We start from the raw sequence: 12,273 nt of genomic DNA, 5'->3' as shown, positions 1-12,273 counted from the left end.
AAAAATAGGTGTTTCCATTTAAGATTTCAAAGTTGACCTTCACGGTGTCCTTCAAGGTCACATGAAGGTCATTTCAACATAACCATATAATAGACCACTTGATATACTAAAACTTTTGTATTGAACATTTTTTTCCATAAGCATTATTTTCCAAGATATTTGACCATTGCCGAACTTTCTCCCATCACTGTATAATATAAATAATACAAACTACTTATTGGATCGTTTAGTTTTATATACGAAAGAAATTATTTTTGTATTAAATAATCTGTTTTTATCTTTCCAAATTTTTATTTATATAAAATTTGTTTATGCTTTCCAGTGAGAAAATGATTGCCTTTGCTTTGGCGCTCACAGCGTTTCGTTTGTAATAGCACCACTTTTGCTTGTTTAATATTTGATTGCCAAGAAAAAAAAAGACTGCGTTCAGTAGAGAAAGTAACTTTGCAACTAGTGTAAAATTCTCCAATACGAATATTGATTTTTGCTTATGATCTAAATGTATAAACCAATCATATAAAAGAATTTCACGACAGTTGCAAAGCTGCTTTTTCTGCTGAATACAGCCATTAGATGCGTAACAGTTTTACAACCGTTTTGTGATATCTACTGAACAATCCTAGATGCAATAAGCGTCTCAACATGTTTATTCAGCGGTCGCCATGATTTCCAGCAAAGTAAGGGGCTCCGCACAATAAAAGAGACAAGGAACAGAGAACAGAGAATACAAATTTCATCCTATCAGAAATCATGTATTGTGGAATACACACTGCGTATTCCACAATACATGATTTCTGTGATAGGAAATTCTTATTCTCTGTTCTCTGTTCCTTTTATTATGCGGAGCCCCTAAAATTGCGCAACAGAAGGCAACAGTTTTGTAACCATTTTATGATTATTTGCTGAACAGTCCTAAATGCATTCAACTTTTTAACATGTTTGTTTAGCAGCCGACATGCTTTTCAGCAAAGTAAAAGTATACTGAGTCATAAATGAAACGTGTTGAGCAAAATGGCTGCAAAGCGATTGCGTCTCTTTATTAAATATCTAATCTTCATATTGCGTTTCAGGTTTACAGTGCTGTTCCATGATGGTCGAAATTTTGGGAAACGGAATCTCGGAAAAATAATAGAGTGGGGATCAACTAATCAGAATTATTGGGATGCATTACTGTTCGTCTGCAAATATATTATACATTAAATACGAGATTATCAAAAAATTGAATTTCTGAACGTATAAAAAGAAATTCATTATTAATAAATAATTTTTTTCTAAGTATTCATTAATACAGAAGTATTATATTCATTTTTCCAGTATATAAATATAACTATTTATATTGTTGGAGATAAAATTGCATGCTTGTTGGTCCAAAATTGTTGTAACTTATGAATGGTTATATTTATATGCTGAGAGAAAAAATGAATACTTATATTAATAAATACTCACGGGGGGTATGGGAAGTACGGTGATTGACTATGCAGTGGGAGATGAGGAAGCAAAAGAAAGAATAAGGAAAATGAAGATAGGAGATAAAGTCGACTCGGACCGTCACCCGCTGGAAATATGGGTGGAGGCAAAGGAGAGGTCATTTAATAGAAGAAGGAAAAGGAAAGGACAAGAAATCGGAAGAGTGACGTGGAATGAAGAGGGAAGAAAGAAATTCAGGGAAAAACAGAATAGGAAGCAGGAAAGAGATTGGGATAGAAGAGGATTGGAGAGAAATGAAGAGGGGTATTAAGGGAACATTAAAAGAAATGGAAGAGGAGCAGGAAAAGACAGAGGAAAGGAAAAGAGGATGGTGGGATGAGGAATGCAGGAAAAAGAAGAGGGAGGTAAGAGAGGAACTAAGGCAACGGAGAAAGTCGAAGGGAGGGCAGGAGAAATAGTTGAGGGAGGCAGAGCGAGTTAAGAAAGAAAGTGACGTCTGGGAAATTGTTAATAAGGGAAGGAAGAGGAGAAAGGGAGATAAGCAAGGAGGAAATTAGGGAGGTGATTAATAGGATTAAAGATGGGAAAGCGGTAGGAATAGATGGAGTGCCAGGGGAAGTATGGAAATATGGGGGGGGAGAAGTTGTTAGAGTGGATAGTGGAATTTTGTAACAAGGTATGGAGAGGGGAGGGATGGCCGGAGGAATGGAAAGAAGGAATAATAATCTCGATCGTGAAGAAAGGAGAGGGAAGAAAAGTAGGGGAATATAGAATAACTTTAATGACAACGTTGTACAAGCTATATATAATGGTGTTAGTTAATAGATTAAATATAGAGTGCAAGGAAAAGAAGGTGATACCGCAGAACCAAACAGAATTCAGAAGGGAAATGGGAACTATGGACAACATTTACGTCATAAACTATTTAGTAAATAGACAATTGGGAATAGGGAAAAAAGTGGTGGCGTTGTTCATAGATCTGAAAGCGACGTTCGACTCAGTGGACAGGCGAGTTCTGTGGAAAGCAATGAGGGAAAGAGAGATAAGAGAGGGACTGATTAGGAGGATAAAGGAAGCGTTAAGCGAAACAAAGAGCATGGTGAGAGCAGAAGACAGGAGAGTTTCTGGGCGGTGGGGGGGAGTAAGACAGGGGTGTCCGTTGAGCCCATTGCTGTTCAACATTGTGATAGCGGATTTGGAGGAAGAGATGGGAAAGGTGAAGTGGAGGAATAAGGTTAGGAGATAATAAAGTGTATACGCCAGCGTACGCGCGTGGACGATATCGTGTTGCTTGCGGAGGATGAGGAGGGGATGAGAAGCATGATAAGTAGAATGGAGGAATATCTGGATAGGAAAGGATTAGAGCTGAATGTAGACAAGATCAAAATAACGAGATTTAGAAAGGGAAAAGGAAGGATAAGCAAGAAGGATTGGTGATGGAGAGGAAAGAGAATAGAAAAGGTAAAGGAATTTACATACTTAGGATATAGGTTATAGAGGAATGGAGAGCAAGAGGCACAGATTAAGGAGAGCACAAGGAAGGCGGCCATGATAATGGGGGAGGTATGAGGAATTGGAAAGAGGTTTGGAAAGGACTGGAGTAGAAGAATATGGTTATTTGACAAGTTAATATGGACGGTAATAAGTTACGGGGTAAAAGTATGGGGATGGAAAGAAAGAGAGGAAGTAGAAAGGCTAGAAGAAAGATATCTAATATGGGTTTTCGGATTAGACAGAAGGACACCGGGATATTTAATCAGGGAGGAAATTAAAAGAAATAAGTTAAGAGAAAGAGCAAGGATAAGAGTTTGGAGTTTTGAAAAAAGGCTGGAGAGGGGAAAGGGAAGTGAGCTGACGAGGATATGTTGGAGATAAATGAGAGAGAGAAGCGAAGAGGGCAGAATAGGATCAGAATGGGAAGAGGAAAGGAAGAAGTTCTTTGAAAACAGGGAGTGGGATGTAAGAGAGATTGAGAGGAGAAGGGAAGAGGGGGATATGTGGTTTGGAGAGTTGGTAAAGAAAGATAGAGAGAGACAGGGAAGGAAAGAAGAGGGAAAATAAGGGATTCCAGGTATAATAATTGGTATGAGGTAATTAGGTCAGAAGGGATCCCGGAATACTTGAAGAAGGGATGGGAGAAAGCAGGTGGAGAATGATAAGATATAGGTTAGGAAACGAAATGAGGGTAGGATTATATTGGGAGGAAAAGAGGAAGAGAGTATGTAGGCTGTGTGGAGGGGAGGAAGAGACTTGGGAGCATGTATGGGAGAGATGTAGAGACTGGGGGATGGGATCAGAGAGCTGGCAGATGGTGATGGGATGGGTGTTGGGAAACAGGGAGAGGGAGAGGAATGGTTGAGGAGGGTGGATGGGGAGAGAAAGGAGAGAGGGGAAAGGCGGGGGGAGGGGAGAGGGAGAAAGAGAGAATGAAGGGGAAAGGGTGGGGAGAGGCGGGGGGAGAAGAGGGGAGAGTGAGTGTGAGAGTGAATGAGGAGGGCGTCTGAGGCGAAACCCCCGTAGGGAGGGGAATGAAGTGAAATAAGAATAAGAAAAGAAAGGCAAAAGGAAACAGAAGTCCCAGAGAGAGGGAGAGAACATAGCCGTTAAGTTAGAGATAAGATTTAGTAGTATGTAAGAATTAGGTTAAGGGTAGGATAAGACTGTTACGTATTGTGATTGTATGTATAAAAGAGCGCAACCCTGAGGGGAGTCGCTAATAAATATATCTATCTATCTATCTACACTGCTAATAAAAATTATGACATGGAAAAATTGTGGGCAAAAATTGGCCAACTTTGGCTAACGATAACTTTGCGAAAAATTATCGTAGGATGTTTTTTTTTTTAAATTAAAGCTTGAAATCTATTTTTTAAGACGCTATGGTCAGATTTTAAGTTTGATGCACCCCTGCCATTGTAACTCTCAAAAATATGAGGGTGCGTTTGTCATATTGAAAATTGCAAAGTTTAACGGAATGCACGGACTTTGTAAAATTTTTTTAGGGAATGCTGTATGCTGCGACATAAAGTTCAAACTTTCCCCTTTAATTTAAAAAAAAAACGAGTCGCTGCGATTTTTTTTCGCAAAGTTACAGCTCCTTAAAGTTACCCTTGTATTTTTTACATGTATCGACATTATCATTACCTGATATGCACCACGACAAGATTGCTGTCGGATTTTGCACAGCGTGTGTGTGCGTAAATTTCAGTACGTTCTTCGGATGGTATATACAACACAAATATGAGTAGAAAGTGTTTTCAAACCGTACTATTGCACACAAATATTGTGAATGATTGTCACGGACATTGGCGACATTCGGTACAGTATAAAATTTAAACTACTCCCATGATATAGTGCGTGAGATTAGCACTCTGGGTGGACTAGCGCTCTGAGTGCAGAGACTGCTATTGCTAGATTCACACTGCATCCGATTTACGTCGTATGACGCTCTGCAACCAATCAGAAAACAGGATTCCGATAAATTTTGCTTCGTATCATCGGAATCCTGTTTTCTGATTGGTTGCAGAGCGTCATACGACGTAAATCGGATGCAGTATGAATCCAGTTTTTTCTTTATGCAGGATAACACATGGCCGCATACCGCAGCCACTACTCGCGAGTTTTTGGCGGAAAGTTCAATTAGACTTTTTCCACATCCTGCAGTCCTGATTTGAACCCCATAGAACACATATGGGACATAATGGCTCGTAAATTACGAAATTTGGCAAGACAACCTGTCAGTCTCGAAAACTTATCCCAACCCTAGTTCAAATCTGGAATGGAATTCCGCAGAAAGAAATTAGGGCTTGCATTAATATGAGGAATCGGCTGCAAGAAGTAATCGAGCAACGCGGAGGCAACACGCGTTACCGAAATTTACGCACACACACGCTGTGCAAAATCCGACAGCAATCTTGTCGTGGTACATATCAGGTAATGATAATGTCGATACATGTAAAAAATACAAGGGTAACTTTAAGGTGCTGTAACACTGCGAAAAAAAATCGCAGCGATTAGTTTTTTTTTAATTAAAGAGGAAAGTTTAAACTTTGTCGCTGCATACGGCATTCCCTAAAAAAATTTTACAAAGTCCGTGCATTCCGTTAAACTTTACAATTTTCAATATGACAAACACCCTCATATTTTTGAGAGTTACAATGGCAAGGGTGCTTCAAACTTAAAATCTGACCATAGCGTCTTAAAAAAGATTTCAAGCTTTAATTAAAAAAAAAAAACGTTATCCTACGATAATTTTTCGCAAAGTTATCGTTAGCCAAAATTGGCCAATTTTTGCCCACAATATTTCTATGCCATAATTTTTTTAAGCAGTGTATTAAGGGGTAACGTCACTCTAGAGCTCGAAATAAAGACGTGTTTTTGATAATTTTTTACGAAGATACAATAAAGGAAATGGGAAATCTGTTTATAGGAGTTTATTATACATGTTTTGAAGTAAATAAAAAAAATCTTTAATTAACATTTTTAAACAAAATGACGGCTACATGATACGAAACTCGAGACCGAAGGGGCTCACGGTCGAAAAAGTTTCTCTCACAATTTTCAATCTGGAACAAAAAACTAAAATTTTTTGAAAATTATATATGATTTTACACAGAAGTATGTAGGAGTTTTTAAATATTTTGTCAACCTTTTTTTGTTATAAACAATTTACGGTGAAATTTTTTTTATCGAAAAATTAATTTTTTTTCAGATAAACATTATTTTTTCAAAATTCAATATTTTCAAAATCCCCTACGTACTTTTGTAGCCAATCATATATAGTTTTCAAAAAATTTTGGTTTTTTGTTCCAGATTGAAAATTGTGGGAGAAACTTTTCCGGCCGTGAAGCCCCTTCGGTCTCGAGTTTCGTATCATGTAAACGCCATTTTGTTTAAAAATGTTAATTAAACAATTTTTTTATTTACTTCAGAACATGTATAATAAACTCCTATAAACAGATTTCCCATTTCCTTTATAGTATCTCCATAAAAAATTATCAAAAACACGTCTTTTTTTTCGAGCTCTAGAGTGGCGTTACCCCTTAATGAATACTTATCGAACAATTGTTTATTAATAATGAATTTTTTTTTATAGAAACGAATAGAAATTCAATTTTGATAATCTTGTATTTAACGTATAAATGCAGACGAAAAGTAAAGCATCTTAATAATTTTGATTGATTGATCCCCACTCTATCACTTTTCCGAGATTCCGTTTTTCGAAATTCCAACTGTCATGGGACAGCACTCTTATTCTCTGGTGCTGTGTTGTTTCGAGTCTGTGTGAAATTTTGAGTGAAACACGAAAGAGATCCGAAAATTAACCTCCAAATTCCGCAATATGATTTATATTTTTCGTAAAAAAAATATATATTAGGTATGGGAAAATAAGTTTCCGCCCATTAGAGAGATGTCGTTAGTAGCACTGCTTGTGTGTTTGATAAAACGGCAATACATGTATTTGAAAGGTGTGTGTTCAAGCTTTTGAGCCCAGTAGTTGATATTCGTTCGAAGCGATTTGTTTGAACTAAGCTTTGAAACAAAAACAATAGGAATGGGACAATAGGCACGATAAACTGATTCTGCTACGTGACAACGCTATATCACACGTTGCAAAACCGGTCAAGAAATACTTGGAAGGAGTGAAGTGGGAAATTCTGCCCCACCCGCCGTATTCACCGGACATTGCTCCTTCAGATTTCCATTTGTTCCGGTCCATGCTATCGGCCTTTCTTGGAGAGCGATTCAATTCTTATGAAGATATCAAAAAATGGCTTGATAAATGGATCGCTTCAAAAGAACCAGATTCCTTCCTTCGAGGAATCTGTTTATTACCTGAAAGGTGGGGGAAAGTTGTCGCTTCTCATGGAGCATACTTTGAATGAACTTACTTTGTATTGTTTTGTTTAAATAAATACATCTTTTTCATTAAAAAAGGGTGGAACTTATTCCCATATCCAATAAAATCCTGAAATACAATATTATGAAGGTTAGATATTTGATAAAGAGATGCAATCGCTTTGCAGCCATTTTGGTCAACACGTTTCGTTTGTTTCAGCATAATTTTACTTTGCTGGAAATCATGTCGACCGCTGAACAAACATGTTGAAAAGTTAAGTGCGTTTAGGACTGTTCAGCAGATAATTATAAAACGAATTTTATACAATATCGACTTTCCGACTAAGTCAAAATAATTATTCAAGGAGCATAAAAGTCAACGCAAGATATTAATGCAATAGTCTATTTCTCATATATAACAATAATATAACGATAAACGTTTCGACCTTTGATTAGGTCATCTTCAATATCAGAACAAAATTATAAAATGTCTATTTTTAGTCATACATTATTTAACGCCATATAAATTTTACATATACTTGTACGAAGTTCTTGTAGTCTCAATCAATCCTCTCATTTCGTCCTATAAGATTAAACCTATCTTGTGTTATACATCCAGATTTTTCCGTAAAATAATAAAGAATTTGATATCAAGAATTTGTCTCACACAATTTCTATAATGTCGTATTTAGAAGTTAAAATTCAAAATTGTAAAATATATTTTTAATATATAGTCATGTTTTTTATTATTATTATAAAAACCAACACTCAAGAGCAGTAAAAACTTATCTGTGTGAGTTCAAATTTCTATCTTATCTGTGAGAACAATAAGATCATCAATTTCTTTACAATAATTCTTGTAATTTACAATAATTTTTATTCTTTACAATAATTCTTCTAAGTACATATATAGTATATATTAGTAATTCAAGTTTAAATTATTTAAAGTAATGAAGATCCAGCTTTGACCGTATTAGGCATTTTAAAATTTCTAGTATTGATTGTGTTCTCACATATACGGTCTAAAATAAAGATTCTTAATATAATTCTTGTAATGTTAAGGCTAGTCATGCGTGATTTTTAAAATCATAAAACAGTTACAAAACTGTTGTCTTCTGAGCAACGCAGCTTTACTTTGCTGGAAATCATGATAACCGCTGAATGAACATATTGAGACGCTGAGTACATCTAGGACCGTTCAGCAGACGATCATAAAACGGTTGCAAAACTTCTGTTGAACGCATCTATTACTTAAGGGGATGCTGGATCGACGGCCGAACTTGATCAAAGTCGATAGTACAGATTTTTTTAAATTCCAAATTCGATAATAGTGACATCTTGTATTTCTTATACTTATTATATATCGTGTCTCGCTCAAACACATTCATCTGTTCTTATCTAACATATTGCAACTCCATCTTTTAAAAAGAGATCAACTAAAATACTGTTCGGTTTCATAGCTTCACGTCAATTTTATTCGTAGCATACGAACGAAATTTTTGGCGACTCTTTTCTCTTATACTAAAGCTCCTAGCTCATTTCTACAAGCATAGTATTATTCTTCGAGGTTTTCTGTAGGCTGCTGGCTACTTATTTTAAACGGTAAAATCTGAAACTCTTATATGCAGCACATATTGTGATGAGTTGACTGCAGAAGCCGGCGACAAAACTACACTTTTTAATTTTCTTTCATTTTTCGTATTAAATTGTAGCTGGGAGCCAGTGTTGTTGTCAATACTTTAATTGTGAGAAAAGAAGGACTTTTCCATAAACACAATTAAGAGAAGAGTCTTTAGTAATTAATGGTAAAACAGGACATCCCTTAAAGGGATGCTGGAGTGTCCTATGTTACCAATGAAGTGTGATTAATTTTCCTCGACTCGTTTCTCTTAATTGCACTTACGGATCGAAAAATCCTTCTCCACAATTAAAATATTGACAATAACACTGGCTGCCAGCTACAATTTAATACGAAAAATAAAAGAAAATTAAAAATTGTAGTTTTGTCACCGGCTCTTACATTTAATTCGTCACAACATGTGCTTGCATATAAGAGTTTCAGATTTTACTCGTTTAAAATAAGTAGCCAGCAGTCTACAGAAAATCTCAAAGGACAATACTATGCCTGTAAAAATGAGCGGAGATTTAGTATAAGAGAAAAGAGTCGCCAAAAATTTCGTTCATATGCTACGAATAAAATTGACGTGAAGCCATGAAACCAAGTAGTATTTTAGTTGATCTCTTTCTAACAGATGGCGTTGCAATATCTTAGATAAGGACAGATGAATGCGTTTGAGCGAGACACAACGATATATAATAAGTATAAGAAATGAATGAAAAATGTCACTATCATTGAATTTGGAATTTAAAAAAGTCTATACTATCGACTTCGACCAAGTTCGACTGTCGATCCAGCACCCACTTAAAGCGCTGTAACTGCTGTAAAGCTGCAAAGCGAATGTAGCCAGTGTAACATAATAACCATTTCGTCTTTATTTAATATTGGAAACAAAGATGTGACTAAAAAAAAAAAATGTAATTATTCATTATAGAGACCCTATAACAAAATCTAATCATAAGGGATTTTGTCAAAATTTTATGAGAAAGAAAAGTATACCATCCGCCTGTATATAAACTATTTCACTCTAACAATGTCTTACTCTTACTCTCTAGTTGTTGTTTGACAGTCATTTGTGCCAGTTGATGTGCAGTGTTTTTGTAAAAATGGACAAAATCGAATATCGACGATTGCCATAACAAAAATTTACGAATTGCGGTTCGAATTAATTAACTATCCATCGTATTCACCAGATCTGATTCCTAATGACTTTTTCCTGTTTCCTAGGCTCAAAGTTACGCTCAGGGGACACAGATTTTCATCAAAAAACACTTACATCGACTGACACAAATGACTCTCAAACAATAACTGAGCGTCCAAAATAGCTACAATTTTCACAGATATTTTGCAAAATATGTACGATTGTAGTATTAGAATAGTTTTGACGAGTAATAATCTTCATATTGAGGCTCAAAATTTTTCAAACAATCTACTTTTGCTGTATATTTTTGAGAATAAAAATAAATGTAGCATCATGAGGCATTAGGAGTCAGCGCTAGTACTGATTTGCGCAAAAAAATAACAATGATAAAGACATAAATAAATTTAAATAATTCATCCAGAATTTTTTTTTTTTGCGTAAATCAGTATTAGCGTTAACTCCTAATGCCTCGTGATACTATATTTATTATTCTACAAATTAAAGGAATTCTTAAGATAGTTATTTCTTCAAATAATGATTTCTTTTATTTATTGTTATATATTTTTTACTATATGTATATTAGACTCCCAAGAAAAAAAGTTTTTTTTTAATCTCTCAACTCAAAAGCTTCCATTTGATGCCAAAAGAAAACATAAATTTTTATCAAAAAATATTAAGATTTAAAGGTCGCTAGTGAACGATTTTCAAATCAAAATTTTGATTTTCCTTAATACATGTTTGATTTGATGCAAAAATAGCTTAATCCGGATTTTAAATGTGGTACTGCATGTCTTTGTGGTCGCTGAACACGATGCAATAATTCATTTATCTTTACAATATACGCCTTAAAAAATATAACCTGATTAATGTGAAAAAAATGACAATTTTGAGTTCAAGATCGATTTTAGCAAGGTTTCAAGCGTTCAAATAAGTTACTCCTCTTAAATTGTAGGTCTGTTCATCAAGAAGATACAGTTAGAATTTTTCCGGAATCTCCTACAGAGCTTTTAAAGGTTGCATTTAACTGGATTATAAAACGCTTTTAGAAATAGAAAAAGTTCTTTTACAAGTTCTAAAGTATATCGCTTTGTGGTTTTGACATCCTCAAATCAAATGCCTCAATTTGACGAGAAAAAAAATTCTTTATTAGAAAATGAAATAAGTATATAATAAAAAAAATAATTTAATCAATTGAAATAAACTACATATTATATAGTATATTTTTTAAATCCATTTTTGTATTCATTTCATTTTCTAATAAAGTTTTTTGTCAAATTAAGGCATTTAATTTGAGGATGTCAAAATCACAAAGCGATATACTTTAGAATTTGTAAAAAAAATTTTTCTATCCTTAAAAATCATAACCCAGTTAATTGCTACTTTTAAAAGTTCTGTAGGAGATTCCGGGAAAATTCCAACTGGATCTTTTTCTGGATGAACAGACAATTTGAGGGGAGTAACAATCCACTTGAACGCTTGAAACCTTGTTAAAATCGACCGTAAATTTGAAATTTGGTCATTTTTTCACATTAATCAGGCTATATTTCTTAAGGCGTATATCGTGGAGCTAAATGAATTAGTACATCGTGTTCAGTGACCAAAAAAACATACAGTATCACATTTAAAATCCGGATTAAGCCATTTTTGCATCAAATCAAACATGTATTAAGAAAAATCAAAATTTTGATTTAAAAATCGTTTACTAGCGAACTCTAAATCTTAATATTTTTTGATAAAAATGTAGGGATGTTCTTTTGGCATGAAATGAAAGCTTTTGAGCTGAGAGGCCGATTAAAAAAAATCATTTTTTTTTCCTTGTCAATCTAATATACATATGTATACAGGGTGGACCATCTGAAGTGATCCAATCAAATATCTCGAAAACTAGTAGGGATAGAGAAAAATGTTTCGTATGAAAAGTTTAGGGTTACACGGGGGAAGTATGGTACTGACCTTGAAAAATCCTTGGAAGGTCATTTTGAAGGTCATTCAGGGGTCACGATGGTTTTTTTAAATGGAACCCCTAGTTTTTCACCATGGGATGAGAAAGCTGGTTTCAAGCCCTTTACGAAACACTGGTTGTGGTCCACAATCCGCCCACTGGGGTCCGAGTTATGGACCATCAAAGTCATTGATGAACTACTCTTAGCGCTACCCAGGAACAACGACGTGGACGTGGTAGTTCTCTGTTCCCTTCGAGGTGCTTGATTTTTGTGAGTCCCCTTGCCTCTCACATGTGGGGTGCTTG

General features: G+C 35.1%; 1 protein-coding gene and 1 long non-coding RNA gene across 2 annotated transcripts in view; one reads left to right on the top strand and one right to left on the bottom strand.

Annotated features, from left to right (window-relative positions):
- Nucleotides 1-7,576, top strand: part of LOC108769809 (uncharacterized) — a 19,907-nt gene extending 12,331 nt beyond the window's left edge. Inside the window, exons 2-3 of the long non-coding RNA XR_001940560.1 lie at nt 2,575-2,580; nt 7,487-7,576. This is a non-coding gene — a long non-coding RNA (uncharacterized LOC108769809). The remainder of the gene's footprint in view (nt 1-2,574; nt 2,581-7,486) is intronic.
- The window catches only part of LOC108769808 (uncharacterized), a 36,753-nt gene that overhangs the window by 19,560 nt on the left and 4,920 nt on the right, over nt 1-12,273 (bottom strand). The gene's annotated exons all lie outside the window — the stretch shown is intronic.

The sequence above is a fragment of the Trachymyrmex cornetzi genome, unplaced genomic scaffold (genome assembly GCF_001594075.2).
Source record: "Trachymyrmex cornetzi isolate Tcor2-1 unplaced genomic scaffold, Tcor1.1 scaffold95, whole genome shotgun sequence".
Lineage (NCBI taxonomy): Eukaryota > Metazoa > Arthropoda > Insecta > Hymenoptera > Formicidae > Trachymyrmex > Trachymyrmex cornetzi.
The sequence above is the reverse complement of the archived record's forward strand: the minus strand, read 5'-3'. Positions and strand labels throughout refer to the sequence as shown.